We start from the raw sequence: 27,127 nt of genomic DNA, 5'->3' as shown, positions 1-27,127 counted from the left end.
TGCAGCATAAAAGTTAGATTAAGCCACCATGGCCTACATCCACCCACACCGCAACACTGAGCTGGCAGTGGATGCCAGCCCCGTGGGGCTCGGAGCTGTCCTTCTGCAGGAAGATATGGGAGTGGAATATGTCCCAGTGGCCTACACCAGTCAGGCATTGTTACAGATGGAGATTTGCTATGCCCAGATAGAGCACGAGGCCCTTGCTATCAAATGGGCGTGCCAACACTTCCACCTTTCAATCAATCAATCAATCAATCAAACCCGTGAAGGTCTCAAGGCGCTGGGGGGTGGCGAATGGGGAATGCTACTGCTTGAACAGCCAGGTCTTGAGGAGTCTTCTGGAGGTCAGCAGGTCTTGGGTCTGACGTAGGTGGATGGGGAGGTTGTTCCAGGTCTTGGCGGCGAGGTGGGAGAAAGATCTGCTGCCGGAGGTCGCTCTTCGGATGTGGGGGACTGTGGCGAGTGCGAGGTCGGTGGAGCGGAGCTGGCGGGTGGGGGTGTAGAAGCTGAGTCGTCTGTTGAGGTACGCTGGTCCGGTGTTGTGAAGTGCCTAGTGTGTGTGGGTGAGGAGCTTGAAGGTTATCCTCTTGTTGACGGGGAGCCAGTGCAGGTCTCAGGTGGGGTGTGATGCGGCGAGGGATGTTGAGGATCAGGCGTGCAGAGGCGTTCTGGATGCGTTGAAGCCGACTCAGAAGTTTGGCCGACGCTCCTGTGTAGAGCGCGTTTCCGTAGTCCACCTGCTTTTGACGAGGGCCTGGGTGACCATTCTTCTCGTTTCGGTGGGGATCCGCTTGTAGGTCCTCCGGAGCATGCGGAGGGTGTTGATGCAGGAGAAAGAGACGGCGTTGATCTGCTTAGTCATGGAGAGGCTGACCCCTAGATTGCGTGCGTGATCGGTGGGTGTTGGAGCTGTTCCCAGTGCGGTCGGCCACCAGGAGTCATCCCAGGCCGAGGGGGTGGATCCGAGGATGAGGACCTCTGTCTTGTCCGAGTTCAGCTTCAGTCGGCTGTTCCTCATGCATTCAGCGACGGCCTTCTTTCCTTCGTGGAGGTTGGTTTTGGCTGAGTGGGGGTCCTTGGTGAGGGAGAGGATCAGCTGGGTGTCGTCGGCATAGGAGATGATGTTGAGGTCGTGCAGTCGGGCGACGTGGGCGAGTGGTGCCGTGTAGATGTTAAACAGCGTTGGGCTGAGGGATGAGCCCTGGGGCACGCAGCAGATGATCTCGGTGGCTTCGGAGCGGAAGGGGGGGAGGCGGACGCTCTGTGTTCTGCCGGAGAGGAAGGAGGAGGTACAGTCCAGGGCTTTCTCTTGGATTCTGGCGTCGTAGAGGCGTGTTCGTAGTGTGCGGTGGCAGACCGTGTTGAAGGCGGCTGACAGGTCCAGGAGGACGAGGGCCGCGGTTTCTCTGTTGTCTAGCAGGGACCTGATGTCATCGGTGGCGGCAATGAGGGCAGTTTCGGTGCTGTGGTTGCTGCGGAACTCGGACTGGGATGGGTCCAGGATGCTGTTCTCCTCGAGGAAGCTGGTCAGTTGTTTGTTGACGGCCTTTTCGATGATCTTCGCCGGGAACGGGAGCAGGGAGATGGGTCGGAAGTTCTTGAGGTCCTTGGGGTCCGCCTTGGGTTTCTTGAGTAAGGCGTTGATCTCTGCGTGCTTACAGCTCTCCGGGAAGGTCGCTGTCTCGAAGGAGATGTTGATGGTTTTCCGGAGATGGGGTGCGATGGTGCTGCTGGCTTTGTTGAAGATGTGGTGTGGGCAGGGGTTTTCTGGGGATCCGGAGTGGACGGTGTTCATGATCTTGATGGTGTCGTCGTCGTTGATGTTGGTCCAGGAGATCAGGTGGTTGGTGTGGGTGGTGGTCGTGGGAGTGGGGGTCTCAGTGGTTGCCGGGGTGGTGACGGTGTTGAAGCTGTCGTGGATGTCTGCGATCTTGTGATGGAAGAAGGTGGCCAGCGAGTCACACAGGTCTTGTGAGGGTGGGATGTCGTTGGTGTTGGAGCTGGGGTTGGAGAGTTCCTTCACGATGTTGAAGAGCTCTTTGCTGTTGTGTGCGTTGTTGTCTAGGCGGTCTTTGAAGGAGGTCCTTTCGGTGGATCTGATGAGGTGGTGGTGTATGCGGGTGGCGTTCTTGTGGGTGGTGTAGCTTTCCGGTGTTCGTTCATGGATCCAGGTTTTTTTGAGTTCTCACAGGTTCGCTTGGAGGCCTGGAGGTCTTCGGTGAACCAGCTGGCTTTCTTGCTAGTGTGGGTGTTGGAGGGCTTCTTGAGGGGGGCGAGGGTGTTGGCGCAGTCGTTGATCCACTGTTTGAGGTTGCGAGCGGCGGTGTCGGGTCGGTCGGATCTGTGGGTGTGTTCCGGTCGAGGAAGGTGGAAAGCTGGTCTTCGTGACTTTGCTCCAGCAGCTGCGCGGCATCTGTTGGGTGCGGTGGTGCATGGTGGATTTCCGGAAGGTGAAGTGGATGCAGTGGTGATCGGTCCAGTGGAGCTCGATGGTGTGGTTGAAGGAGACGTGGAAGCTTGCGGAGAAGATGGGGTCAAGCGTGTGGCCAGCGGAGTGGGTGGGTGTAGTGACGAGTTGTCTGAGTCCGAGGTTGGCGAGGTTGCTGATCAGGGTGGAGGAGTTGGTGTCGTTGTTGTTCTCGAGGTGGAAGTTCAGGTTCCCGAGGAGGATATAGTCTGTGGAGGCGAGGACGTGTGTGCTGACGAGGTAGGTGATGGAGTCGCTGAATTGTACTCGTGGTCCGGGGGGGTCTGTAATGAGGGTTCCTCTGAGGGTGGTGTTGGGATCGGTGTGGATCTGGAAGTGCAGGTGAGAGAGTTCCTGTGGATGATTCCTCCTCCTACTCCATTGGTGTGGTCCCTGCGGGTGATTTTATAGCCTTCCGGGATGGCTATGGCGATGTCGGGTGCCGAGGAGGGATTCAGCCAGGTCTCCGTCAGGAAGGCGACGTCTGGGGTGTTGGAGTCAAATAGCTTCCAGAGTTCTACGGCGTGTTTGCGTGCGGAGCGGGTGTTGAGAAGGATGCATCTGAGGTGTTTGGGTTCTTTGGTAGGAGGGTTGGCGGGCCGGATGCTGGTGAAGCTGCAGTTCTGGCAGGAGAAGGGACCTTGGGTGCGCTTCGGGGCTGCCAGGCAGCAGGTGCGTGATCGTCCGGCGCTGAGTGCGTGGAGGGTGCTGGAGTCGTAGCCAGTCACTTATGATTGGCTCCTGAGGCGAAAAGCCGGGAGCAGGGGACAAATTGTTTTTAGCTATTGTGTGTGATACCTTGTTTTTAAACCTGTACCTGGGCTTTCACAAACAGCGCTCCTCGCTGCAACGACCCCCTCATTCGGACGCCATTCACGAGGGCGAGGCGAGACACGCCCCCTCGGCTGGCCACGCCCCCCCGCCAGGAAAACAGACAAATAGAGCGCGCCAAACGCCAAGCGCCGCACTTATGATTGGCTCCTGAGGCGAAAAGCCGGGAGCAGGGGACAAATTGTTTTTAGCTATTGTGTGTGATACCTTGTTTTTAAACCTGTACCTGGGCTTTCACAAACAGCGCTCCTCGCTGCAACGACCCCCTCATTCGGACGCCATTCACGAGGGCGAGGCGAGTCACGCCCCCTCGGCTGGCCACGCCCCCCCGCCAGGAAAACAGACAAATAGAGCGCGCCAAACGCCAAGCGCCGCACTTATGATTGGCTCCTGAGGCGAAAAGCCGGGAGCAGAGGACAAATTGTTTTTAGCTATTGTGTGTGATACCTTGTTTTTAAACCTGTACCTGGGCTTTCACAAACAGCGCTCCTCGCTGCAACGACCCCCTCATTCGGACGCCATTCACGAGGGCGAGGCGAGACACGCCCCCTCGGCTGGCCACACCCCCTCCAACCTCCCGATCAGCGGCATAAAGCATGTGTCTTGGTCGGACGCGCAGCGGACGAGCGCAGCGGGCGTGACGTTTGCGCGCCGAAGGCGCGCCTAAGGCAAGCCCGTCTGCGCCCGTCCGCGGCCGGACGGGGCTAGGGGCACGACTCCATGCCAAAACTACATCCTACTCCTCCAAGGATCTAATTGCTCTTCAAGGTCAATGGCTACTTCCGGATCCCATCCGCAGACTGATCTCCTCTCTAGGCCTGGCCTCCTCTTCCCCCACAGCCCCTCACCCCCCGTTACATGCCCCCCTGTCACCCTGCCCCCTTCCCCCCGACCTCCTCCCCCGCTCGCCAGCATTGTCTGTCTTTTTACTCAACACCAGGTCAGCGGTCAAGCACCACCATGAGCTGTTCGTCTTACTCGACTCTGAGAAACCTGACCTACTGCTCCTGACCGAAACTTGGTATTGTGACACTTCCCTCCCCGTTCTCCTGGCCACCCTACCCCCCTCCTATGTGGCCCTGCGAGCCGACCGGCCGGCAGGCAAGGCAGGCGGTGGGGTCGCCCTGATCGCTCGGTCCGAGCTGAACTTCCAATCACTTCCCTCCCCCCCATTCCCCCTGCTGACTTCCTGGTAGTCCGCTCTCTTTCATTTTCCCCCCCCCATCACCTGCCTATTAATGTACCGGCCTCCCCAGCCCTCGCCCGCATTCTTGCCGGCCTTTCAAGACCTGTTGGCCAACTTGGTGGTCAACTACGCCTCGGTCTTGGTGCTAGGGGACTTTAATTACTGGCCCTCTGACCCACACGAGTGCTCAGCCTCAAAAGAGTTTACAGATTGCCTTTCATCCCTTAATTTCGTGTCGCACATATCCGTTCCCACCCACTCCCATGGGCACACACTGGACCAGGTTTGGTCCCTTAACCTCCCCGTGGCCTCGGCCACCGTCTCGCCGTGCCCATGGTCCGACCATGCCCTCATTTCCTTCTCTATTCCCCGTAACGTGATGCCTAAAACTCCGCATGCCTAAAACATCTGGGCACGGAACTGGAATAGACTGGATTACCCCTCCTTGACCTCCATGCTCCGCGACTCTACCCCTACTCTTGTTGGCTTACCATCTACCTCTCAAGCCAAGGCCATTAACACCTGGCTGGCTGAAGGCTGCGACTCTGTGGCGCCCCTACGCCGCATCTCCATCCGCCGACCAAAGGACTCTAATAGATGGTTCAATGACCACCTAAAAGACCTCAAACTGAGCGCCCGACGGGCAGAGAGGCAATGGAGGAAAAATTACAATCCCTTATCAAAAACCCACTTCATTTCAGCACTGGACAAATACAAAACAGCAATCCTGGCTGCTAAGACCACCTACTTTTCGTCAAAAATTACTTCTGTTCAAAATAAACCCAGGGAAATCTTCGGGATAGTGAATGACCTGGCATTCTCAGACCGAACCTCGCCCAATATCCCTCCCTCCCAACCTCTCTGCGACCAGCTTAATACTTATTTCTTAGATAAAATAGCAACCATCAAGCTCAATATCCCTCCACCTTCTTCCGCCTTCGTCGATCCCTCCCCCCCTCCCCTCCCCTACCTGCTTACCTCCATCCCCCCCCTCACTCAGGACTCTTTTTTGGAGATACTCCCTAAAGTGAAGTCGGGGTCTCCCGCGGACGTCTGCCCAGCACGAGTCCTGCAGCAAATCTACTCCAGCTGCCCTGACCCCCCCATTGCCTTCCTCAACAGCTCCCTGGCACAGGGCGTAGTGCCCACTGCGCTCAAGGCAGCTACCATAGTGCCCATCCTGAAAAAACCTGGCGCTGACTCTTCTATCTCGGCCAACTATCGCCCCATCTCCCTGCTACCCTTTCTGGGAAAGGTGATGGAACGCCATGTTACCGCGGTGCTCAGCACCCATGTTGAGGCAAATGGGGGACTGGCATCCCGCCAAGCCGGGTTCCGTCCCAGGCATTCGACCGAGTCAGTCGTGGTCTCAGTCTTGGACAAACTCAGAAAGGGTATGGATGAAAACAAACACCAGGCACTGGTCCTCCTTGATCTCTCCGCCGCCTTTGACACGGTGGACCACACCATCTTACTCACCCGTGTCAAGGCGGCCGGCATCGGGGGATCAGCTTTGATCTGGCTCTCCTCCTTTCTGAGGGAACGCACTCAGGCGGTCCGGCTAGGCGACTTCACGGCCACTCCCCTCCCTGTCACCTGTGGTGTCCCCCAGGGATCCTCTCTCTCCCCCTTACTTTTCAACCTTTATATCTTTCCTCTCATCTTTGCACTACAGCAGCTGGAGGTCACCGTCTATAATTACACGGATGACCTCCAGCTCATCTTTGATCTGTTCCCTTCTCCTCTCTCGGTCTCTAATTTCCAGTCAACTATGACATTTATCAGGGACTGGATGAACCACAACCACCTTAAGCTGAACCCGGATAAAACCGAGTTGGTTCTCACTGGTGGTTCGTCCAGTCCCTGGAACTCTCTCTTCTGGCCCCCCTTCCTTGGCTCTGCACCGACCCCCTCCACCACGGTCAAAACCCTTGGTGTCAAAATAAACAGCCAACTCACCCTCCATTCACAAATCAGTTCTGTGGTGTCCTCCTGCTTCCTCTCTCTCCGCACTATCCGCACTGTCTCCCGCTTCTTTTTGTCATGCCTCGCGATTCAGCCTCTACAGGTGGCAAGTATATAAGGGGCAAGGAGCGTTTACACGCCGCTTCGCGTTCTTGCATCGAGCCCCATTTCCGTCACTAGTGCTGTTGCCTGACTTCCTGTATTGTTAGTTCCGGTTTCCTGTTTTGTGTCGGGGACGTTCCTCGGCGCTGGTGGTTGTAGCGTGTGGATCCTGTTGTTACGGACAGTGGAAGGTGTCCTCTCTCTTCAGGATATTCGCGAGGGTTGCTCCTGGTTGTGGCATCTTCACCCAAGTAAGGTCTGCTGGGTGGTTGGAGGTCCAGGGGTTTCCTGTCTCGCGTTTCTTCGTGTTGAGAGGTAGTCTGACATTGACGGAGTGCTTTCTCCATTCCCAGCGCTGCCTAGCGTGGTGTCTTCTATCTATCGCCTCGCTGATCCATGTGTTATACCTGAATATCATTTAGTATTGTTTTGCCTGTTGTTAAGGTACTCCAAGTTTGGATTAGCTGGAGTCTTTTCCTTTGTCCGGTTTTCACGCCCCCAGTATCCTTTCCTCCCGTCACCATTGTATCCATCCCCTTCATCATCCTGAGCAGCTACCAGGAATCCGGTGGTGATATATTGCGAGGACCATTGAGCAGGGGGGTTAGGTTTCCCGCTCTTCTAACTATCAAGCCAGGTACTAGATCTTCCCCGCCTTACTCAGGTATTAAAGGAATACTCCCCTTTCCCAGGAGTATAATCTTGATATACTTATTCCCTGCAGCTGCACCCTAAGGAACTACTACTTAGATCACACTTGTTGGTTCATACAGACTTCTACTTAGCAGCAGACGATATACCGGTAGGTGGTTGGGGACATACAGTAGTAGGGACACAGGGAGGGCGTTACAGAGGTATACCACTAACTACCTTTATATTACAGCTGGGAGACCTACTTGTTTGCCTTGTGGAGATCTCTTACGCTCCTGTTGTTCCTCCTGACGCCATCACCTATCAAGACCTACCGGATCCCCCCACCTATCCTTGTTTTGTTTCCCTGTTTTCCCCAGTGGATTCCCGCACTCTAGAGTTTGATAGAGTCGGGGAAACACGGGGGACGGCTGTGGACTCATCTTCACGACTCCAGACGCTCCTGCAGAACATCCGCGATCCTTACAGAACGCGAAGCCCTTATAGAATATTTTGCCCGAGCGTCATGGAGTTAGGTGTGGTTACGCTGGCAGACGTCGCCGGCATGCTCGGCAATCTGCAAGCGGAAACCCAGGCATTAGCTGCCAGAATAGATACCCTCCAGCATCGACAGGAGATAGGGGCTGTGGGAGGGAGAGCTGATCCACCCAACTCAGTAATACAGGTTACCACCCCTACCTCCATCCCGTTAGCCCCTCCAGAAAGGTTTTCCGGGGATACTTCGCGGTGTGCCGCCTTTCTTAGCCACTGCCAACTGCATTTTTCTTGTAAGGCCACCTGCTTCCCTACAGATCAGGCCCGGGTTGCATTTATGGTTTCCTACCTTAGTGGGGCGGCCGCGGACTGGGCTATACCTCTAGTGGACCGAGATGACCCTTTATTGTATGATTACACCGAGTTTAAGAGGGAGTTTCGTAAGCTTTTTGATAGACACACATATACCCACTCTGCAGACTCTGAACTATTGGCTCTGAGACAAGGCAATCAAGACCTGGTTGCCTACATCACTACATTTCAGAGACTGGTAGTTGAATCCAATTGGCCCGAAGAAAAGCGTGGCACACTGTTTTACAGGGGACTACGTGACGATTTAAAAGACTCCCTTTCGCAGATAGTGGACCTTCCTGCAGCCTGTCCTGAGTTGATAGACCTGGTGGTAAAAATTGAACATCGCATCCAGGAAAGGAAGCAGGAAAAGGGGAAAGGAGATCAGCGATTTGTTCTCACCAAAGTAAAAGGAGTTGAGGCGGTCAAAGTTCCTGAGGATAGTGAACCTATGCAAATAGGAATAGTGAGAGGGCCCCTAACTCCTGAAGAACGACAGAGACGTCGCACCAACAGACTGTGTCTCTATTGCGGGAAGGCCGGTCACTTCCTACGGTCATGCCCTGTAAAACCTTTACCTCCAAAGCCTTCGGGAAACCAGAAAGCCTAGGAAACATGGAGACAGGATTCCTGGGCGTTTCTGACCTTACAGTCTCCTCCTCTAACCCTGAATCTAGATCAGTCACTCACCTCTATGTGTCAGCATACCTTTCAGTAGAACACCTGGGTTTGCATGTGGCCATCATGATAGATTCTGGGGCCTCTGGTAACTTTATGGACGAGAAGTGGGCAATTGACAACGTTATACCATGTGTCAAAAAGAAGGTGCCCAATGCGGTCATCACTATTGATGGCCGTTCTCTCGTTTCAGGCCCCGTCACGCACAAAACATGCACCCTCCATATGCATATAGACCCGAACCACCATGAGAGTATTGAATTCGATTTGATTCGCTCACCTCAAATACCAGTACTTTTAGGAATCCCTTGGTTGCAAACACACAACCCAATCATTGACTGGAAGGCAGCCACACTTCAGTTTCGCTCTGTCAAACCTCGTGATACTGGGGTCCCAGTAGTTCTTGCAGCCTCTATGGTGGATAAGACTGACACCAGAACCGAGCTGCCAGAGTGTTACAACGATTTGAGCACTGTATTCGATCCTAAAGAGGCAGACGTCCTTCCCCCGCATAGGGTATACGACTGCCGCATTGATTTAGAGACTGGGGCTCGAATCCCTTGCAGCAGAGTGTATGCCCTAACCGAGAAGGAGAATACTTACCTCCGAGAATACTTGGACACCATGCTGGAGAAGGGGTTTATTAGGCCTTCCAGATCCCCTGCCTCCTCATCGCTGTTTTTCATTCCTAAGCGTGAGGGGGGTCTTCGATGTTGTATCGATTATCGGAGATTGAATGAGGTGACCATTAAAAACAGGTATCCCTTGCCCTTGATTTCCTCCCTCCTTGACAGAGTACGTAATGCCAACTATTTCACCAAATTGGATTTACGAGGCGCCTACCATCTAGTGCGTGTCAAGGAGGGAGATGAATGGAAAACTGCTTTCTGTACTAAATACGGATTGTTTGAGTATTTAGTAATGCCCTTTGGGCTTTGCAACGCTCCAGCGGCGTTTCAGTTTTTCATTAATGAGGTCCTGTGGGATATGCTGGACCTCCATGTCATCGCCTACATCGATGATCTACTGATATTCTCTTCCTCCATGACTGAACATGTGGGTCACGTTCGACGTGTGCTGGAACGCCTACGTGATCATGATTTGTACTGCAAACTAGAAAAATGTTCTTTCCATTCTCAGGAGGTACCTTTTTTAGGCTTTATTGTTTCCCCACTCGGACTTCGTATGGATCCTGTTAAGGTCGAGGCGGTTCTCGCCTGGCCATCGCCTACTTCTGTGAAGGACCTGCAGAAGTTCTTAGGGTTCGCCAATTTTTATCGGCGTTTCATTCACGGCTACTCAGAATTGGCAATCCCAATCACGCGTCTCTTGCGGAAGGGGGTCCCATACAGTTGGTCGACTGCGGCTGAAGCATCTTTTCGGAGTTTGAAGGAGGCCTTTACGCGCGCCCCGGTGTTGAGCCATCCGGATCCAGCCTTGCCTTATGTGGTTGAGGTAGACGCTTCTCAAGTGGCAGTGGGAGGGGTTCTGAGTCAAGTCGATCCTGATACCGGGGTGTGCCATCCCATTGCGTATTTTTCTCACAAGTTCTCTCCCGCGGAATTCAACTATGCGGTGGGGGACAAGGAACTCCTGGCGATCAAGAAAGCCTTTGAGGAGTGGCGGCAATACCTCTTGGGTGCTCGTTTCCCTGTGGTGGTTTACACCGACCATCGCAACCTCCAGTACCTTAAATCCACCAAGGCGCTGTCCATGAGGCAACTTAGATGGACCCAGTTCTTCTGTGAATATGACTTCACTATTAGGTTCCGCCCTGGGAGGAAGAATGGCAAGGCCGATGCCCTGTCCAGGTTAGGGTTTCACCTTCCCGATGTGCCTGAGGTCGCGCCCCTTGTCATCCCGGAGGAGCGCATTTTGGGGGGTGTGTTCGGGGAGGAAGACTTCGGGGCTCAAATTCGGCAGAGTCAACTTTCGATGGCCATGCCTGACTTTGTGGGGGCAGAGGAGTGGGTCAGCACAGATGGGTTGGTGTGTGTCCGAGGGGGAGTAGTGTTACCCACTCTTGCTTTACAAACACAGGTCCTGGACTGGTATCACTCGCACCCCTTGTCAGGTCACCCTGGTATTAAGAAAACCATCCAGATCATACGTGAGCGGTTCTGGTGGCCCACTATGTTGCAGGACGTAGAGCAGTATGTGCGGTCATGCCATGTCTGTGCACAAACCAAGAGTTCCCATCAGAACCCAGTGGGTCTTCTGCTCCCTCTTGCTACACCTCCCGGCCCATGGTACACAGTATCACTTGACTTCATAGTGGAACTACCTGTCACCAAGCGCTTGAATAACACCTTGCTGGTGGTGGTAGACCACTTTACGAAGACAGCACATTTCATTCCTTTAACGGGGTTACCTACAGCAGCTGCATTAGCTTCCATCTTTTTGCAACAGGTTGTACGGCTACATGGCCTTCCCTCGGTCCTGATTTCTGATAGGGGGGCCCAGTTTGTGTCCCGATTTTGGAAATGCCTCTGTGCCTTGCTGCAGATTGACGTTAGGCTCTCTTCCAGTCATCATCCCCAATCTGACGGGCAGACAGAGAGAGTCAACCAGTGCTTTGAACAATATGTACGAAACCAAGCTCTGCACTCAGCCAAGGAGTGGGATGAGTGGGTGTGGATGGCAGAATTGTCATATAACAACAGTCCACATTCTTCCACCCTCCATACCCCCTTCTTTTGTTCACACGGTTTTCACCCCAAGCTGTTGCATTTAGGGATCCCTGTTAGCAGCCCGACCCCTGCAGCTAATGACCTGGTGCAGAGATTACACGATGTCCATAAACAGACAGTAGTCAACCTTGATCTGGCGAAGGTGCGATATAAAGAGGGGGCGGATTTACACCGGAGGTTGGAACCCATATACGCCCCTGGGGACAAGGTGTGGCTTTCCACTAAACACATCAGACTCAGTGGTCCTCGCAAGTTCATGCCCAAGTACATTGGTCCCTATACTGTGATGAGATTGATCAATCCAGTGGCTGTGAAGATCGACCTGCCTGCAGCTCTTAAGATTCACCCAGTATTCCATATTTCGTTACTTAAGCCTGTTGCACCTGGTACACGACTCCCTAAGAAACCCTCGCCAGTGACCATACAAGACACTGAAGAATACGAGGTGGACACCATTGTAGACTCCCGCTTCATGGGTAAAACGCTTCAATATCTGCTACATTGGAAAGGTTATGGGGTGGAGGAGCGTTCTTGGGTGTCTGCGAGAGACGTGCATGCTCCCCGGTTGGTGCGTGTGTTTCATCAGAGATACCCTCACAAACCTAAACCTGGGGGGGTGTTGTGAGGGGAGAGTACTGTCATGCCTCGCGATTCAGCCTCTACAGGTGGCAAGTATATAAGGGGCAAGGAGCGTTTACACGCCGCTTCGCGTTCTTGCATCGAGCCCCATTTCCGTCACTAGTGCTGTTGCCTGACTTCCTGTATTGTTAGTTCCGGTTTCCTGTTTTGTGTCGGGGACGTTCCTCGGCGCTGGTGGTTGTAGCGTGTGGATCCTGTTGTTACGGACAGTGGAAGGTGTCCTGGTTGTGGCATCTTCACCCAAGTAAGGTCTGCTGGGTGGTTGGAGGTCCAGGGGTTTCCTGTCTCGCGTTTCTTCGTGTTGAGAGGTAGTCTGACATTGACGGAGCGCTTTCTCCATTCCCAGCGCTGCCTAGCGTGGTGTCTTCTATCTATCGCCTCGCTGATCCATGTGTTATACCTGAATATCATTTAGTATTGTTTTGCCTGTTGTTAAGGTACTCCAAGTTTGGATTAGCTGGAGTCTTTTCCTTTGTCCGGTTTTCACGCCCCCAGTATCCTTTCCTCCCGTCACCATTGTATCCATCCCCTTCATCATCCTGAGCAGCTACCAGGAATCCGGTGGTGATATATTGCGAGGACCATTGAGCAGGGGGGTTAGGTTTCCCGCTCTTCTAACTATCAAGCCAGGTACTAGATCTTCCCCGCCTTACTCAGGTATTAAAGGAATACTCCCCTTTCCCAGGAGTATAATCTTGATATACTTATTCCCTGCAGCTGCACCCTAAGGAACTACTACTTAGATCACACTTGTTGGTTCATACAGACTTCTACTTAGCAGCAGACGATATACCGGTAGGTGGTTGGGGACATACAGTAGTAGGGACACAGGGAGGGCGTTACAGAGGTATACCACTAACTACCTTTATATTACAGCTGGGAGACCTACTTGTTTGCCTTGTGGAGATCTCTTACGCTCCTGTTGTTCCTCCTGACGCCATCACCTATCAAGACCTACCGGATCCCCCCACCTATCCTTGTTTTGTTTCCCTGTTTTCCCCAGTGGATTCCCGCACTCTAGAGTTTGATAGAGTCGGGGAAACACGGGGGACGGCTGTGGACTCATCTTCACGACTCCAGACGCTCCTGCAGAACATCCGCGATCCTTACACTTTTCCCCCCAAGCACTTAAGATCATTATGGCCGCACTTGTGATATCGAAACTGGACTACGCTAACGCTCTTTACCATGGTATCCCCGCATACAGTCTGCGTAGACTCCAGACCGTCCAGAACCAAGCAGCCCGGCTGGTGTACAGTCTCCCTCGGTATCACCACTCCACCCCTCTTCTCAGGGAGCTTCACTGGCTCCCTATAAAGGAACGGGCCCTATTCAAGATCGGCTGCATGGTCTTCCAGGCCCGCCAGGGCACTGCCCCCGCCTTCATTTCCTCACTAATCAAGTCTTATGTACCCGTAAGAGAACTTCGGTCTTCCTCCAAGTCCCTCCTCCAGATCCCTCGCTTCACTCGCAAAAAGTGGGGCGGGGCTAATTTCTCCACCCTGGCTCCAACCTTCTGGAATTCACTCCCTGACCATCTCCGCTCTGCCACTCAGTATCTCCCCTTTCGTAGAGATCTGAAAACGTTCCTCTTCAGCCAGGCTTTCCTCACTTAAACTCCCTCAAAATTCCCTTCACCTCTCCCGGGTCTTTCCCCCTCAGTTGCCGATCCCCCCAGCGCCAAGAAACCGCAAGGTGTATGCTGCGCTTTAGAAGTATTTTAAATTAGAAATTAGAAATTAGTAGCCGAGGCGGACGTCGTGGCATTCGCGGGGGCCAGGCGTCCTGGTGCTGGGCGCGGTCCAGGCGCAGACAGGCTTGCCTTAGGCACGACTTTAGCGTGGCAGCGGTGCGCCCGCTGCACGGCTGCCATATATGGGGAGGAGTGAAGGAGGAGCAGCTGGGAGACGGGAGGTAGGGGCAGCGAATGGACAGTCGGGGGGGCAGCAGGGGGTGCAGCGGCAGGAGCAGTGGACGGCACGGTGGCAAGGGCACAGAATCACGGGGGTACAAAGGGAAAAACGGGGCACAGAAGGAAAAACGGGGCACAGATCACAGGGGCACAGAAAGAAAAACGGGGCACAGATCACGGGGGCACAGAAAGAAAAACGGGGCACAGAAGGAAAAACGGGGCACAGATCACAGGGGCACAGAAACAAAGATGGGGCACAGATCACGGGGGCACAGAAAGAAAAACGGGGCCCAGATCACAGGGGCACAGAAAGAAAAACAGGGCACAGAAGGAAAAACGGGGTACAGATCACGGGGGCACCGAAAGAAAAACGGGGCACAGATCACGGGGCACAGAAAGAAACACAGGGCACAGATCACGGGGGCACAGAAAGAAAAATGGGGCACAGAAGGAAAAAGCGGGGCACAGATCACGGGGGCACCAAAAGAAAACGGGGCACAGATCACGGGGGCACAGAAAGAAAAACGGGGCACAGATCACGGGAGCACAGAAAGAAAAATGGAGCACAGAAGGAAAAACGGGGCACAGATCACGGTGGCACAGAAAGAAAAACGTGGCACAGATAACGGGTTCACAGAAAGAAAAACGGGGCATAGATCACAGGGGCACAGAAAGAAAAACTGGGCACAGATCACGGGGGCACAGATGGAAAAAAAGGGTACAGATCACGGGTGTAGGAGAGTAGGGTCTGCTTTCTATGTTCACCCCCACTTTTTGCTTTTGCTTTACTGGTTTTCGACTTAGATGTGGCTGTGGGCCTGCTAATCAGACCCACAGCCCTGCTGTTCTCTCTCTAAATTAATACTATGTACTTTAGGTGCATAACCCAATTGGATAGGATCACCTTATTGGCCCCTGTACAGTGTACCTTAGGTACCCGGGGCATAGGTGTACCCTAGGCCTACCAGGGGCTGCAGCATGTATTATGACACCCCTGGCCTGGCCTTCCATTATGACACAACTGGCTGATCACTCAGCTGGGGCAAGGTCGTGTAATCACCCCTTGCTTAGGTGTAGTATTCCTATACCAACCTTATATATAGACACATGTGTACCTATCAGCCACTCCTATGGCAGGCCTTAACAATCCTGGAGGCAGAGTGCTTGGTAACATGTGAGATAGTGCTCTAGCATGAGCTGGGCCTGTCTGTAGCTTTCGGAACCATGTCCTTATAGCTGTTCTATGATATAGCCTACCATATACTCTTAAAGTGCCTTATAATCATAAACGGTTATGGTAACTATGGTTTGGCTTTATCAAAACATGTCGTGTAAGGTGTTAAACACTTTGGAATAATACCCCCATCCCATTTCTGGTGATGAGGATATTATCCCTCCCTTCTAGAGGGAGAAGACATGTTGAAACCTACTTACCCGGTTAAAGTTAGCCAGAGCCCCAGCATCACAAAATGGATGCTGCTGCCACGACACAAGTCTGACCTCCTGCTGCTGGGAATGATCCCGGCACGGGAGGCTTGGACAATAGGTTTCCTGCCTTGGGAGGTGCTAGCACCACCCCAGACAGTCCTTAGTGTATTGGGGCAGGGAGGGATGAAAGAAACTAGACACTGCCTGGGGCACACAAGGTGTCCCATGCATAGTCCAGTTCAAACCGGTGCTGGGGCACTCCAGCCCCAGTCCTGGCGCGAAACTGGACAAAGGGAAGGGGGTGTAACCACCCCCCTCCCAGGTCCCACCCATAAGGCGTGACCTAGCAGGCAACCCAGCCCCCCAGATTAGTATAAGTGTGGTAGCTGGGCCCCAGGAGATTAGATTATCCTGAACCTGCGACTTGAACAGAAACTCTGGACCTTCGACATTCGACGAAAGAAGAAGACTGAAGAATCTCCCTTGTGGCCAAGGAGTGGTCACCCTGTGCGAACAGGCACCATCAAGAGACTTACCCTTTGCTTTGCTGAAGTTCTACGAGGGACCGACTGCAGAGCCTGACCAGAGCCTTGACTTCCAGACTTCTCCGACCCTGATCTACATCCACAGCCGAGCTGAGATCCGTGGAGGCGACGAGAGACGTGGGACCGGCTACCTGGGAAAAGTGGTGAGTATCTTCCAGCGCAGCTTCTGAGGCACCCTCGAGGTTGTGCACCGGGGATTGAGAAGCCCCAACCCCAAGCACCATCTGCACCGAAGATCAGCCCCCCACACTCCACGAGTCCTGCGTGGGGCCCTTCTGCATTTTCCTGCTTGCCGTGTCTGTCCGGTTGCTTGCCCGGTGGCTAGTAACCTTTGCGACGACACACTTTCAATTTTCCACTGCTGGTTTGGCTCCTCCAGACTGGCTCCTGCTCCTCTGTAAAAGAGAAGCACCCCAGACCTTCCTGGTCTGCACCAGAAGCAAGTCCTCCATTCTTCGTGGGTTCCGCTTGCCAAGGCTTGGTGAGTCCTAGTTCGACTTCGACGCCGCCGACAGCACGAGCCTTCGTGGGACAGTTCGCCTCCTGGTCCTGGTCGTCCTCGACGTCTCCTGGTACCCGTGGCTGCTGCGACAAGCTTCACCTCTTCACCTGCAATCTCCCGACATCGCCTGGTTCCTTCCTGGTTCCACGTGGTCACTGGCTAGTGACCCAGACTCTGTCCCTTCTGCTTGCAGGTATCCTTCCTTCTTGATCCCGGCCTTGGGATCCACCGGACACTCTTCACTGACTGCCTTTCAGCATCTTTCCTTCAGGCATCCATAGGAGTCGACGACGAAACCCGACGCAAGTTCACACCTATGCCCCTGCAGCCCGTGGGCTAGGTAACTTGGGTACTCCGGTGCTCATCAGGGTATTGACTATCCTAGTGTCTAGTTCACAAGTCTCGACTTCCTAGCTACTCCAGAAGTGTCCTAAATCTTATTAATTCTAAACTGTACTATTTCTATCGATTATATGCATTACGCGTGAGTGTTTCCACTCTGCACCTGAATCCCGTGGGCCTCCCACTTCCTAACCTTGGGTAGTATAGTGTAGCCCCAGCGATTCCCTAGGCCTAGGCCTATCTTATTTCCGTGACAGTGGTCCTTATACCACTTACTTAGTATATGGTTTGCGTGGCCCCTAGGGCCTAACTGTATTACTTACCTGTGTGACTTAATGTATGCTTGAATAAGACTGTGTTGTACTTACCTCGAATCTCATAAAGAGTGCTGAGGGTTTGACTAGAATAAATACACTTTATTTTATATATATATCTGATGTGGTGTCCTTTCATTTGGTATTCAAGGGATTACATATGGTATAACAGCTGGCTTCACATGCCATTCAGAGTTTAGCCTAAGACTGCTCTTGTCCATGCTACCACTAGGATAGCTGGTCTATAAGGTTGACTTTACAACCAATCACCATAAGGGTTGTTTGGACTGATACAAGGTGTACACTAGAATTAGTGACATCATATATCAGGCCAACTTCTCACAACGGGGGCACAGAACTTATCTCAGCAGCCGCAGCTGGGGCAGGGACAGGACGCACAGGCGGTGCTGTGCGGAGGGGGAGGGACCTACCTAACAAGAGAGACAGGCATTCGAATGTACGGAAGGAGCTGTTAGGAAAAACCTTAAGTTGAAAGGAGTTTCTGAAGATGATTGCAACACCTCCCCCAACTTTGTCTGTTCTGTCATTTCTAAAGATAGAATAGTTGGTGGGTAACGGAAGATCAAAGATAGTATGAGAAGTGTTGTTGAACCAGGTCTCATTGAGGAAGAGAATGTCAAGATTGTGGAAAATGATGGTGTCAGAAATTTCCAGTTTGTGTTTCATTGCAGACTGCAGTTGTGGAGCAAACAGGGCAACTCTGATGAGACTGTTTTGGTGATGGGGCGTTTGGATTTTTAGGGGTCATAGGGATAATATTCTTGTATGAGGGTGCCAGGGAAGAATGAGGCTGATGATTAGTTCTGATAGAAGAGATGGTCAGAATAGTGCAGAGTAGACTTACTTGGAGAGGAGAGTGAAAGAGGGGTGGTGTTAAAAGTCTGTAACTAGCCAGTAAGTTAGCAATGTCTGCAGAAGACAGATTGTGATTGGCTTTTTTGAGGTGCGGGAGGAAGGTACTCCTCGGGAGTTTGTGGAAGTGAGTATTTGCCAAGGGAAATGGGGTTGTTTGGAAATGTGGATATCTCAGTGCTTAAGAGTGAGATGGTAGCTTCAAGCTGGGAGATGAGAAATCCTAATTTGATTTCTAGAGAGAGTAGGGCTGAGCACGGAATGTTAGGTGGCTCGATGGATATAGGAGGGAGCGCAATTGGCGAGGGAGGGCAGGGAGAGGTGGGGGTATGGGGGGAATTGTGGTGCAGGAGTAAAAGGTGGAGATAGATGGTGGTTGAGAGAGGTTGTTGGTGCATCTGAGGTGGAAAGAGTTATCTTTGCTAATGTTGAACAGAGGAGAAGACTTGATATAAATTTAGGAGGAGACAGGTGAGGAACGAGGAGGGAGGGTGGAATGCCTGGAGGGGAAAGAGGGGAGTCATGGAATGTCAGGAGGTATGGGGAGAAGGGGCTGGAGAGGTCCCGTAGGCTAGGATAGGTGAATGTATGGGTCAGGCACCAGGCAGAGTGGGGGGATTGGGCTACAGGGTAGTTGAAGAAAGAATATGGTTCTGCTAAGAGAGATGGAAGGGGTTTGAGAAGAATTCAGGGTACAAGGAGAGGAGGAGAGCGGGTAGGGAAGAAGAGAAGGGGGGAAAAGGGGGAAGTATGGAAAGTTAACTGGGAGATTAGGTTGTAGGAAAGGTGGATTAAATAAGGGGGTGGTGGGCAGGGTTAGGGGGGAGGAGGTTACATTGGAATTCCAAGAAGGTGCAGAGTGGAAAAGGATAGCGTTAGCCAGAGGTATGGCTGATGTGTTGAGGGTAAGTTCCCATTGGGAGGGAGGAAAAATGGGAGATGAGGGAGCACGCGAAGGGGGGAAGGATTAGCCTGTGGCTCCCGGGAGAGCAGCTTATTGGAGTATAGGGAGGGTCAGGGGAGGAGATAGGGAGTAAAGGGCGGAGCTTGATGAAGAATCACGGGCGATCACAGTCGCAGGGTTGGGAAGTAGGGAAGGGACGAGGTGGTCGAAGAGAGAGAGACAAGTGCCTTTAGCTTGAATCAAGACAGTACCATTGTTATATAGTGAAATAATGAGGGAGTCATTGAAACAAGTAGAGGGGGAAATTTGTAGCTGCTGCCTATGTGGGATAGATGAGGAGGAGGTGACGTTGAAGGAGTTATAGAAGCTAGTGGACCAGGAAGGGATGTTGTGAGTGAAAATAAGGAAATCATTTTTGAGCCTCCTATAATGACCATTATGGAATTGGTCAACAAAGACGGAATCAGGAAATTGTTCAATGGTGTTATGCTTGAATCTTTTTTCTGAAGCTTTAGACAAATTAGGGGGATAAATGATTTTGTAACAGTTAACTCCAGATTTAGGTTGAATGGTTGTCATGTTAGAAAAATGAGGAGAGTGGTAGGGGGAAGAGGAAGGTGCCGCTAGGGTAGCGACCGCGAAAATAAGAATAAGAAGAAGAGGGCACATATTCCGGTAATCGAATGAATTATCCGATAAGCGTGAGGTCAAGAGGCGTCAAGGTGAACAGGGTAAAAGTCTCTGGTCCAACCAAACATTTACTGCAGCATCAACGTGGGATATTTGGCCCTCAGTAATGCATGGTTTCAGATGTTAGGTGGAAAGGTGAAAGGTGAAAACCAGGGGCTCCAAGTCTTGAATCGGCCGAAGACGTCTAAATAGTTCCTAGCGGGGGCCCAATCCGATCTTCAAAAGCTAGAAGCACTAGGTAGACTGCTTTTCAACTTTCACACACCTCTAGAGAGCAGTCTCACGGCGTAACCTGCTCAGGCTCATCCAGGGGAGCGGCAGAGGCTCCGGTGAGACCATGCTATTGGCGATCCGGGTGGTCTAGGAGAAGGACAGGCCACTTATCAGGGATCGATCCGTCCGGGCAGAGGGGGCAGCCATCGACGAAGCCACTGTGATTGATACCGTTGAGATATTATGTCAGTTTTTGATACTGCACACACTTCATCTCACTTGCAAGTTTTCCTTTCTATTGTGAAGACTTTCTTCTCTATTCAGTATTCTCGCTGACTGATCCACTGTTTTCGGCCTCTTTAATGATTCCTCTTGCCCTTTCTGGGTTACTTCACTCTGTGGCGTGGCGTCGCAGAGTGAGGGTGTATTTCTCCTCGGTTTGCGGGTGTAGAGTTTCTGGGATGTCATGTATTGATGTTCATGAGCTCTCTCTTTTTAATTTATTTATTTATTTTTACGTAGTTTTATATAGCGCGAACTTGACTCAAAGGTACCGGGTATCAGAGTGCTTTACATAGCACCAGTTGCGTTCATATGGATAGATTCATTTTTGTTAGGCACGGGGAAATACTGGGGCATATCAGCAACAACCGGCGATAATTATCGCTTAGCGCACTTAGCGCTAGGATGATTATCGCTGGCTAGCGTGGATTTTTATCGCTGAGACAGCGTGCTATTAGCAACGCTTATCTCAAAAGCGATAAAGATCCTAGCGCTAACCGCCAAACGTGTGATTATCGCTGGAAACCCAGCGATTATCCCACGAAGTTTGGCGATAGCTTGCTGATAGGGCCTCACATACTTAGCCATGATATCCACCTTCCATAGGATATCATGGCTAAGTCAGTTTCAAAGCAGGTGTAAGGAAAGTAGCGATAACAGGGGTTATCACTACGTTTCTTGTCGCTATGCTGCTTTGTGTGAGGCTTGATAATAGGAGAAATGTCGCTTAGCGACATTTCTCCCGTTATCCTGGGGAGGAACGCCCACTTTGCTTCTCATTAGAGATGCAAAGATGGGCGTGAAGGGAAATAGAGGTAAGGCAAAGTTTCATGCGACAGCGTGACCTTGCAGAAAAGGCGATAAAATTATCGCCGCTTTTCGTCCGAATCATTAATCATTCTTATCTTTTTGTTTTTCTCTTGAACTGTACATTGTTTTTTAAATGCTCTTTATTCATACTTGCTTCTCTTTTGATCTGCAGTTAACACTGACGAAGGGTGCCCTCACCTGAAATGCATGGGGTCATTTGAATCTTTCCTAAACTTGAGAATATCCTTCTTCCACTGTGTACAAGTGTGAAGCAACATCTGTAATCAACAGAACAAGCGATTAAATATCATTGTATCACAGTACTATGTATTATTTTACTATATGGCATACTCATGCTTACAATGTACACTATGAAGACCCAGGCATATAGCTGTGCATTGCTGGGTCTAGCACACAGTGATCTAACTTCTTTAAATCTGGGAATGTGCCACAATTAGTGCGTGGGAACACCTACGCTCCACCCATGGAACACCTTCCCAGGGCACAGTAATGAATGCAGCACTCTGTCCTGTGTTGCGCTACTCTAAATCTAACTTAAGAGTTGCTTTGCTCTTGCACCATGGTGAGTGGCACAAGGGCGACGACATTCCTTGAGAAATATAGAGGCAGATTTACAAGCCCCTTGCGTGACCTTTGCGCTGCAGTTGCGTCACTTTAATGACGCAACAGCGGCGCAAACAATGCGGCCTATTTACAACGTGACGCATCTAGGGAGATGCGTCACGTTGTAAAGCCCTGCGTCACATTATACCTGCGTCAGGTATAATGTATGCATGGTGGGCGTTCCCACACAGGAAGGCCTCGTAAAAGTGACTCAGTGAAATCTACAAGATTTCACTGCGTCACTTTTAGGATGTCACTGCGTCAGAACCTTACGCCTGCTTCAAGCAGGTGTAAGTAGTGACACAGTGTAGTGGGAATAGGCCTCAATACGCATTGCTGGAGTTGCGTCGTGCTTGCGACACGACTCCAGCAAAGCGTGACCTTTCCGCCAACAGATGCGTCAGAATTTCTGACGCATCTGTCAATCCTTGCGCCATAGTGCGCCGTATTGTAAATGTTTGTAAGGGTGGCGCAGGGAAAGTGACGCATCTGTACAGATGAGTCACTTTCTTGTAAATCTGCCCCATAGCCCTTATTTTCTAGACTTCCAGGATTAGTGCTGGTGCAGTACTACTGTTTGCCTGGGGGAGGAGCAACACACACCAGCTTTAACCTGAAATCTCTTGGACCACTCACGATGCTACTGGGCCGATATGGGAACGTGTGGCAGATGAGTGGAAGGCAGTGTGACTTTGCTATTGCTTGTGGGCTTCCTTGTGTTGTGGGGGCGCCCACATCTAGTGCAGCCAAACTCACAGCTCTGTTGAGACATTGGGGCCTTGGAGGAAACAAACAGTCCACTGTAGTGCACTGCTGCTGGTTCTTCACTTTTACTTGTGTTTTGAGGCACCTCTGCCCTATTTAGCTAGCGCTTTAGCGATACTTCTGCAGTGGTTGTTATAATTCCTTGGTTATGGCCTAGCTGGGTCGCACCTGTCTGGAGGTTTCTGCTTCCCTGTGGCCCACCACCATGGTCAACGCATCATACATGCCAAAATGTAATAACAAAAAAGTGGGCTATTTACCATTCACTTCTATTGAAGTGAAAGCAATTTGAGGCAGGAGGCAGATACAATAAAGCCATTTTTGTCTTAAAAAATCAGGAGTCTGCCAGCTGTTTGGCACTGCTGGCACTTAAGGCATACACTGCTGGGAGAGGAGGACTTGCCGCTCACCTCACTGCAGCCCATATATAGGGTATGGTGCTCCGGACAGCTGATGCTCCAGCTCCTCCTCACTGTATGGGAACGCTGGTGCCCCACCACCTGCCAGGTTCCCTCCACAGTGTGGGTGTTTCTGCAATATGGGGCCCTGCCAGACAACGCGCCCTTGATTGCCCCCCAAAGTCACAGCGCTGAACCTCTCAGGAGAGCCGAAATCATCCATTGGTTTCCTCAACAGCTCGGGCCTGGCACTTTGCTTTCATTTGGGCACTACAGGGCACACCCTCAGGTTGTGGTTGTACAGCAAGATAGAGGAGTGATGTTGGGACATGGTGTGGGCAACCATACTAGTCGCCAATGTTATGATATGGGTCGAAGATATGATATGGGTCCAAGGTCCAGATGCTAATTAAAGGATGCCACAAGCTATGGAGGGTCCAAGGTCCAGATGCTAATTAAAGGATGCCACAAGCTATGGAGGGTCCAAGGTCCAGATGTTAATTAAAGGATGACACAGGCTATGGAGAAAGCGTGATGTAACCGGCCCAGGGCTAGTGGTGACGCCTGTGGTGGATGGGTGTGGAGTGAGCATGTGTACATCCCCCTGGGAGGGACGGCCTCATCCTGTGTCCACCAGGACTCTACACGTATCAGCTCTGCTCCTCCGTCTGCGACTTCTTCTTCTCTTCACATTCTTTGCCTCATCCATGACTTGTAAGGAGTCGCAAACACACTGGGCCCCAATATGAAAGGGGCAAATCCCTCTTGGGCATAAACCGCCTCTGTGATATTTTCTCTTTGATTTGAAGCAAGTCAATCCTGACGCAGAGTGCAGGAGCAAATGGCACAAAATGTTGGTCCCAACACCCGGTATGCAATGTTGATACATCACCGGTATTTTACTAGACTGGTTGAAGAAAAAACGGGACATCATTAAGATCTGGTATTTATTCCCCGGTGAAATGTGCATTATAAGTCATCAATCCAAAAATGAAAACACAGCAATTAAATTCTACATGTGTCTGAGTGATTCCTCTCCGATGTTTAAAGCAAATAGAAGCGAAAGCGCCCCATGAAAGGAAAGCAGACTTTAGACAGGATCCTGCAGGTAAAAGGCGCCCTCGGGTAGAATTTGTAGGGTATTATCCATCAGTGCCTGCCACACTCTGAGACGTCTCCAATTTGCAAAATGTTGGAATATCTATTTGGTTTTCGCAGCTAAAAACCAGAAATGAATGAATGAATGAATGAATGAAGGGCCCACACTGTCCGAGGCGATGGGTGGATTGGAGGAGATTCTGCTCTCCTCCAGCAGGTGGCGCTGCGCGCTCACTGTTGACGCCAGTTCCGGAGCTCCCCGGCAGAACGGGAGGATGGGTTTCCGCTTCCGGGTCAGTGACGGCAGAGACAGCACGAGCAAAAAATGCAACAAGGTCACTCCCAGCACTTCCGGTGTCCAGCCTGCTGCAGAGGAAGAGGAGGGGAGGGGCCCTGTCTGTCTGTCTGAGGAGGGAGGGGATCTGTCTGTCTGTGCAGTCTTCTTCAGACCCTCACAGCCCCCCCAGACCCCAGATCTGCACCTGCCCCCCAGCCTCAGAAGGAGGGGGAGAGCGCCTGGAAGTGTCTGCACAGGTTCCTGCTCAGGTAGGAGATTGTCAGCACCTTCTGCTGTGTTTGTAGAAATTGACTGGATAATCCTTGAGGGAATCTCTGCCGGAGCCGGGCTGAGCTGGGCTCCTCTATCCGGGGGCCTCTGGGGGCTAAGCTGGGTCATCTATCCGGGGGCCTCTGGGGCTGAGCTGGGCTCTTCTATCCGGGGGCCTCTGGGGCTGAGCTGGGCTCTTCTATCCGGGGGCCTCTGGGGCTGAGCTGGGCTCTTCTATCCGGGGGCCTGTGGGGCTGAGCTGGGCTCTTCTATCCGAGGACCACTGGCCTGGGCTCTTCTATCCAGGGGCCTCTGGGGCTGAGCTGGGCTCTTCTATCCTGGGGCCTCTGGGGCTGAGCTGGACTCTCGTATCCGGGGGCCACTGGGGCTGAGCTGGGCTCTTCTATCTGGGGCCTCTGGGGGCTAAGCTGGGTCATCTATCCGGGGGCCACTGGGGCTGAGCGGGGCTCTTCTATCCAGGGGCCACTCGGGCTGAGCTGGGCTCTTCTATCCAGGGGCCTCTGGGGCTGAGCTGGGCTCTTCTATCCGGGGGCCACAGGGGCTGAGCTGGGCTCTTCTATCCGGGGGCCTCTGGGGCTGAGCTGAGCTATTCTCTCTGGGGGGGCACTGGGGCTGAGCTGGGCTATCTTCTATCTGGGGCCTCTGGGGGCTAAGCTGGGTCATCTATCCGGGGGCCACTGGGGCTGAGCGGGGCTCTTCTATCCAGGGGCCACTCGGGCTGAGCTGGGCTCTTCTATCCAGGGGCCTCTGGGGCTGAGCTGGGCTCTTCTATCCGGGGGCCTCTGGGGCTGAGCTGAGCTATTCTCTCTGGGGGGGCACTGGGGCTGAGCTGGGCTCTTCTATCCGGGGGCCTCTGGGGCTGAGCTGGGCTTTTCTATCCGGGGGCCATTGGGGCTGAGCTGGGCTCTTCTATCCGGGGGCCTCTGGGGCTGAGCTGGGCTCTTCTATCCGGGGGCCACAGGGGCTGAGCTGGGCTCTTCTGTCCGGGGGCCTCTGGGGCTGAGCTGGGCTATCTTCTATCTGGGGCCTCTGGGGGCTAAGCTGGGTCATCTATCCGGGGGCCTCTGGGGCTGAGCTGGGCTCTTCTATCCGGGGGCCTCTGGGGCTGAGCTGGGCTCTTCTATCCGGGGGCCATTGGGGCTGAGCTGGGCTCTTCTATCCGGGGGCCTCTGGGGCTGAGCTGGGCTCTTCTATCCGGGGGCCATTGGGGCTGAGCTGGGCTCTTCTATCCGGGGGCCTCTGGGGCTGAGCTGGGCTCTTCTATCCGGGTGCCACTGGGGCTGAGCTGAGCTCTTCTATCCAGGGGCCTCTGGGGCTGAGCTGGGCTCTTCTATCTGGGGCAACTGTGGCTGAGCTGGGCTCTTCTATCCGGGGGCCTCTGGGGCTGAACTGGGTCTTCTATCCGGGGGGCCACTGGGGCTGAGCTGGGCTCTTCTATCCGGGGGGCCTCTGGGACTGAGCTGGGTCTTCTATCCGGGGGGCCACTGGGGCTGAGCTGGGCTCTTCTATCCGGGGGCCTCTGGGGCTGAACTGGGTCTTCTATCCGGGGGGCCACTGGGGCTGAGCTGGGCTCTTCTATCCGGGGGGCCTCTGGGACTGAGCTAGGCTCTTCTATCCGGGGGTCTCTGGGGCTGAGCTGGGCTTTTCTATCCGGGGGCCTCTGGGGCTGAGCTGAACTCTTCTATCCGGGGGTCACTGGGGGGCTTTCCTTCCAGCCCTGGGGGTGTTTGTGGGCATCATTGGTGTTAAAGAGAGGATCTGTGCACTGCACCTTACTGCACTGTGAGGAATATGTGCACTGTACTGCATCTTACTGCACGGTGAGGAATGTGTGCACTGCACTGCATCTTACTGCACTGTGAGGAACGTGTGCACTGTACTGCATCTTACTGCACTGTGAGGAACGTGTGCACTGTCCTGGGAATGTGTGCACTGCCCTGCTTCTTACTGCACTGTGAGGAACGTGTGCACTGTACTGCATCTTACTGCACTGTCAGGAATGTGTGCACTGCACTGGGAATGTGTGCACTGTACTGCATGTTACTGCACTGTGAGGATTCTGTACACAAGTTTCTGTTTAGGTAGGAGAATGTCAGCACTTTCTGCTGTGTTTGTAGAAAGAAACTGAATAATCCTAGAGGAAATCTGTGCCAGGAGCTGGGCTGAGCTGGGATCTTCTATCCGGGGGCCTCTGGGGGGCTTTCCTTCCAGGCCTGGGGGTGTTTGTGGGCATCATTGGTGTTAAAGAGGCAATCTGTGCCACTCCATTGCATCTTACTGCACAGTGAGGGATCTGTGCGCTGCACTGCATCTTACTGCGCTCTGAGGAGTCTACATGCTGCACTGCATCATACTGCACTGAGGAATCTGTGCTCACTACACTCCATCTTACTGCACTGTGAGAAATCTCTGCCAGGCGCCGGACTGATCTGGGCTCTCCTATTGGGGGGCCTCTGGGTGGCTTTCCTTGCGGCCCTGAGGGTGTTTGTGGTTATCCTTTGTGTTAAAGAGGGGATCTGTGCACTGCGCTGGATCTTACTGCTGTAGGACCGGGGGTCACCAGGCCCTAAGGGGGTAACGTGACTCGAGCGGGTGGGCACCCGAAGGCTTAAGTGTAAAGCGACCATACAACACACACATCCCCTGAAGCAGGAAGGCACGCAATAACTGACACCACACCGTAGGCTCAATGGAAATCAATCAGGTTTATCTAAATGAGGTTAGATTCAAAGCAGTTCATTAGGTTTCAATTGGCAATACCTGAATACATTAAACCTGGTATGGAACCAAGACGCGACACCTGGTGATCCTGGGGAGCGTCA

The 27,127-nt window shown here is 52.7% G+C and overlaps 2 protein-coding genes across 2 annotated transcripts in view; both read left to right on the top strand.

The window, feature by feature from the left end:
* The window catches only part of LOC146859578 (uncharacterized), a 620,782-nt gene that overhangs the window by 520,086 nt on the left and 73,569 nt on the right, over window positions 1–27,127 (top strand). The gene's annotated exons all lie outside the window — the stretch shown is intronic.
* The window catches only part of LOC146859577 (uncharacterized), a 99,010-nt gene continuing 95,975 nt past the window's right edge, over window positions 24,093–27,127 (top strand). Inside the window, exon 1 of the mRNA XM_085646494.1 lies at window positions 24,093–24,283. The gene's annotated coding sequence lies outside the window, so the exon portion shown is untranslated. The remainder of the gene's footprint in view (window positions 24,284–27,127) is intronic.

This window comes from Triturus cristatus, chromosome 3_1, assembly GCF_964204655.1.
Source record: "Triturus cristatus chromosome 3_1, aTriCri1.1, whole genome shotgun sequence".
Taxonomy (NCBI): Eukaryota; Metazoa; Chordata; class Amphibia; order Caudata; family Salamandridae; genus Triturus; species Triturus cristatus.
This window is presented reverse-complemented; position numbering and strand designations above follow the sequence as displayed.